This window comes from Marmota marmota, unplaced genomic scaffold (assembly GCF_001458135.2).
Source record: "Marmota marmota marmota unplaced genomic scaffold, marMar, whole genome shotgun sequence".
In the NCBI taxonomy this organism is placed as follows: Eukaryota; Metazoa; Chordata; class Mammalia; order Rodentia; family Sciuridae; genus Marmota; species Marmota marmota.
This window is the reverse complement of record NW_025999842.1, coordinates 68,171,376-68,176,985: the sequence shown is the minus strand read 5'-3', so window position 1 is coordinate 68,176,985 and position 5,610 is coordinate 68,171,376. Positions and strand designations below refer to the sequence as shown.

The following is a 5,610-nucleotide window of genomic DNA, read 5'->3' as shown; positions in this document are numbered from 1 at the left end:
AATGGAGTCATATCAGTTTCTCAAGAGCACTTACTTTCCTTGTGTGTATGAGTTCCTGAGACCATCCCCAGTACCATAAAATAAAATAAAATAAACATTTTGTCTTTTGAAATATCCAGTCTCAGATTTTTTTTTTACAGCAACAGAAAAGAGACTAAGACAATAACTCATATAATTCTAATATAATAGTTGCCAAACTTGGAAGCCTGCATTGGATAAAACCATTTTTAAATGATTTATTTAATTTGCTTTGAGAAAAGAGTATAAATATAGTGAGAATGATTTTTTTTTTCCTCTAAGAAGATCTAGAGAAACAAGCTGCTAATGTTGAAAAAGAAAGGGAGGAAGGTGGGAATTTGTGATGAGTTCAAATATGTCTAACTTTCTGCCGGTCATTCTCCTTTTCTAGTGTGTAAAAGAAAGGTTTTACAGTTAAAGAATCTATTATGTGTGCTGCCAAAAAATGGTAGGTTAAGACTGATTTTTTTTAGCTTAAGCTGATTTTTGCAAGCTTATCTGTATCTCCTATTTAGAAGAACTTTATAAATGATTAAGAGAATTAAAGAGGAAGATGTGAAACAAAAAGAGAACCTGAAAGATATTGATGATGAAAATGTGGCATTTGAGCCCAACATACTGAGGATTGCTCTGTAAATGTTCTCACCTCCATGCCTATAAACTCATCTTCACCTCCAAATGAGGAAGGCAAAGGCACACACTGTTTTGTACATGCACCTCGGAAATGAATACATTGGGTAGTCTTTCCTGCTAGATGAAGTCAGACAGATGAGACAATCCTGCTTTGATGTACCCTGTTCTGGATTCTGGATTCACGGAGGGGTTTGATAAGAGTAAGTAGGAAGAAGAATAGATTTGAGGAAGTAGAGATGAAACTTCCTCTTCTTTTGAAATAGCTTTATTTTCTTGTCAGCTTCTGATGTAGTGCTGTGTAGACTGAGCCTCCCGAGTGACTGCTTCGAGTGGAATCCTCAACATTTGCCTCAGAGTATTATGAATTTTCTGAACTCAGAGATAAAGAGAAAGTTCTTGGATTTACTCTCTTTATATTGCATGTAAGTAAAGTCACCCTTTGGCTAATATATGAGAAGTAATTGCTTGGCGTATCAAGATGGCACAACAATTGATGCCTTAGTACTATCTTTACAACCCTCAGGTCTGAAATGTGACTCTTGGAGGTGGTATTTGCTCAACTCTTTTTACACCTGCTGCTGTGAAGGCTGCTGTTCTTATTCTGCAAGAGCTTTGAAGGAGAGAGCTGTGTACTCATTCTGCTTTTCTTTTCCTAAATGGGTGTTGAACTCACAGCTGGTCTGACTGTAGGCCACCATTTGATTTAGAAAACCTCAATTCAGTATTTGTTTGTTTACAGATGAGTTCATTTGGGGAAAACTCTGTGGCCACCATCTGTAGAGAAAGCATGTTCTTTGTGGAGAATCCCCCTTTGCATGCAGATAGTTAGAGGGGATTTTGCTTTTAGATAAAGGTCACAGGCTAGACAGAATATCTCATATGAATATGAGGGATGAGTGTTGGTTCACAGGCTTTTACAGAAGACATCAGAAGTGTGTGATTTCCTTTTCTTGGTGTGTGTAATAATTTAATTATAGGAGTCAGAATTATAACCCAGCAAAGCAGAAGGGAACTTTAATAGTCTTTAGGGGCCTATGAATTCCTAGTACCGTCCCAGCCATTTTATAGTGATATGGAGTTTGGTTCCTATTTTAATTAGAAATAGAAATGGAAAGAGTGCAGGTTTCTTTCTGCTCCCATCGTTTAAGTGAGGAAGAAAGGGACTTAAGGTTATGCTCTTGTTGATATATTCATTCTTTATCTTTTAATTTCCTTCCTTTCCTTAATATGTCAAGCATCTCTTCTGCAGAAGGTCCACGTATGAACATTTCAGGCAAATTGCATTAAGAAAATGCACATCACCAGAGTATGGAAATAGGAAGTTCTTTCCTGTGGTAGTTTGCTGTGGCAATAAGAGATAAGAAATTACTTCACAATGATTGCCTGAGACTTTCCTTTTGACTTGTGTGTCCTTCTTGAAGCGCTCACTTCTGCTTTTCATCCAGCTTGGAGGCTCTGCAGTGTGAGCTGGTAACCAAAACACAAGTTGAGAATTAGCAAATAATTGCAAGGTGCAATATGGTGTGTGTGTGTGTGTGTGTGTGTGTGTGTGTAGAAAATAAGGTTTTTAATGTTGTAGAAAATTCTGCAAGTGAGGGAATTACTGTACTTCTGGTCCTCAGAAAAGTTAACTTCCATATACTATGTTTTCAGTAATTATTAATTGAATGGATGAATGACTGGTATTATTCATGACATGAGTGCTATTGGGTAGCTTTGCTTTATGTTTGTTACCCAGGTACCTTAGAAAATAAAGATTGGAGGAGATCAGTACGAAGCAAGAGAGAATAAGAAAATGTGGAGTGAAGAAAAGTATAGAAAACAGGTGATAAAAAGCCCTAGGTGGGCAAAGTGAAAGGAATTGCATATGGTAGTGGAGGTGATGGTAGAGATGGTGGTGGTGGTGGTGGCGGAGGTGATGGAGAAGGTGATGGTAGAGATGATGGAAGTGGTGGTAGATGGTGGGGATGATGGTAGAAGTGGTGGTATGGTGGTGGAAGCGATGGAGAAGGTAATGGTTAAAAAGGTGGAGGTTTTGGAGGAATTAATAGAAGAGATGTGGAGGTGATGATAGAAATTATGGAGTGATTGTAAATATGGTGGTAAAGGTGATGGTAGAGATGGTGGGGGTGATATTGGAAGTGACAGAGGAGGTGATGGTAGAAATGGTGACTAATAGAGATGAGGATAGCAGAGATTGTTGAGGTGGTAATGACAGGTTAGGTCAGTATCATATAGCACCCCTCCCTAACGAACAAACAAACAGTTTGCGGTCAGACACATCTGTTTAATGAATATATCTACCACTTACTAACTATAATTTATGAACCTAGAAAGTGGTGATTATAGTATTTGGGCATCATATTAGGATTAGAAATGCGATGGCATAGCGCTTGCTATTCATGGACCACTAAATGACAATTATCAGTATATATTTCTTCAGTTTTCAAATCACCATAGCCATACTTAAAAATTTGACCACAAGTTTATCTTTTCTCTTTTATGCTTTTTGCCACTTTCTAAGTTTCATAAAAGAAACACGATTCTTTTAATCCTAGCTATGGTTTAATTGTGTGCCCCCCCCCTCCACCTCGCATGGAAACCTTGTTGTGGTGGTATAAAGAGGAGGAACGTTTGGGGATTCCACAAGGAAGTGGGAGGGCTCTCCTCATGACTGGTGGCAGTGCTCCCACAGAAGGGGTTGAAGGGAATGTGCCTGCCCCTTCCTCCATATGAGGACACAGAGAAGATATTATCTGTAGGATTAGCTTTGATCTTGGGCTTCCCAGCCTTTAAAATTGTTAGAAACCAAATTCTGTTGTTTATAACCCACTGGCCCCCTATGATATTTTGTTTCAGTAGCAGGAATGAACCAAGATAATAATTTGTTAAAAAGGAATGTCATAAACCTACTCATCAGAATGGTTAAGCACCTCATGATATGTCTAGATAAAGAAAAACCACCAATATAATGATATTTATGGAAACAGTTTCATAATGCACTGCTGTCAAAGAAGCTGGATGCAACTTTTTCAACTGTGCAAAAATATTGCAGATAAGCAAGATTGAGGTAAAGTAGGCTAAAGTCCGTGAAGAGTGGGTTTATAGCTGATGGCTATTTTTGTCTTTGTACTTTTTTTTTTTTTTTTAAGTTTTGTCAGTTGAGCATACTTGGTTTCTCTTTATAATATGAAAACAAAGTAAGTGTTGAATGAAAATAAATGAACAAAAAGTTAACACTTTCTTTGTCCTCTGCCAAAGATAATGCAGAAGTAGTTTGTAGTGATACTGTGCTTAAGTTTGTGGATCATTGCTATCTAAGAAATGGCACTGATAACTTATGCTAGTTAGTCTTTTTAGGGGAATTCCCTTTGAGATTAGAATTGGCACAGACTCATGTGTCAGCTTCAAAATGGCAACAAGCAAAGAGGGCTCCATCTGGGGATGGCCGGTCTGATTAATTCCTAGAATCAAATGGAAATGAGCTATTTTCTCTGAATGACTAAATTGGATTATTTTCTAGTAGGTTCAAAAGTCAATTCAACAGTTAATATTTCCAAGTTAAACTTAGATTTCCCCACACACAAGTAATTCATTTTTAAGGGAATATTGACTTAGCTATCATCTTGGTATAAATGGGGAGTGGTCAGAAACACATTTTTGCAGAGTCAAGAAATAATTTCTGTTAAGATCATGGCTCTGCCATCTCAGAGTGCCAGCATGCCACCGTGAGTCTCTTATCAGGGACTTGACCGAAACAAAGTGTTTCAGCTTGTAGGTATGGAGAGGAATCTCCTGTTTTGTTTTAGAGATGACTGAGTAAGAGAAAATTGGCAGAGAAAGAGTGAAAGAACTGAGCAAAAATAGCCCTTGCAAACCCACCTGGGTATGCTGGTCGGAGTAGTTGAAAGGCAAAAAATTAGCCAGCGAAACTGACCTCCAAATTACTAGAATACGGACGAGAATTTCATAAATGCTGAATCAAAAATGACCAGATCTTCAGTGGAAAATAGTCAAGGTTACAAATGAAAGAATTAATCAAATCAAAATCCAGAGTGCAATATGAATTGAGACGGAAAGCAGCAGCATGATATAGTTTTTAACAGGAAGTCCCCAATAATCCCTGAATATTTCATGTGTAGGGCACTGAGTGATAGCACTGAGTACTTGTTGTGGTCTAGGCAGGTGATCAGAACTTTTATTTTTACATTCCAGTTTACATTTACATTTAGTTACACTTACATTTATAATTTCAGCCACTTTTCAAAATTGTCAAGGAAAATGGTACTATATTGTTACCTCTGTGAAACTGAAGCTTAGAGGTAAAGTGTCCTGTTTCATATCACCCCACTGGGAGGGGTAGATGCAGGATTCCAAACCAGATCTTAAACTCCCTGAGCCTGTGGCTTCACTTATATTCTGTGCAAGGTAAAATTCTGATTTTTTTTTCATATAAGAGAACAATTTGAGGTTAAGGATTAGAAGGCAAAGGGTAAGAATAAGCAGATTTGCTTGCTACTCTAAAATCTAAAGTGAAATTCTTTCCTACACCCTTATGGAGGAGGTAGTGAAAAGGGATTTTCTTTTGTCCAGGGATTTAATAGGAAGTCCCCAACATGTACTTGACATGACTGCACATGTGTGGTTTTCAACACAGCCTACCGTGCAGTGGCCAGGTGGCACTGTGTAGGCAATGCTTCTCAACCAGCAGGGTCAGCAGGGTTTGGAAGGGCTCTAGAGCCACCCCTGGGGAGTCCGCAACCCCAGTCAAGATACATAACGGTTTCTTCCCCACTAGGATCCTCGGGCTGCCCTCTTATAATCTCTTAAGTTTAAACCATCCAGTTTCTATTTTGAGTATTAACACCATGGACCCATAATCTAGGAGACGTGGGTGCTCCGATTGCTGACTGTGACATGTAATAATTGGGTTATTATATATATATATATATATATATA

General features: G+C 38.2%; 1 protein-coding gene across 6 annotated transcripts in view; it reads left to right on the top strand.

Annotated features, from left to right (window-relative positions):
* Positions 1–924: 924 nt before the first annotated feature.
* The window catches only part of Ipcef1 (interaction protein for cytohesin exchange factors 1), a 155,490-nt gene continuing 150,804 nt past the window's right edge, over positions 925–5,610 (top strand). For 5 of the 6 annotated variants that reach the window (XM_048800180.1, XM_048800157.1, XM_048800162.1 and 2 more), the window contains exon 1: positions 926–1,073. The gene's annotated coding sequence lies outside the window, so the exon portion shown is untranslated. Of the gene's footprint in view, positions 1,074–5,610 lie in introns of all 6 variants that reach the window. The other variant, XM_048800193.1, reaches the window with a different exon arrangement.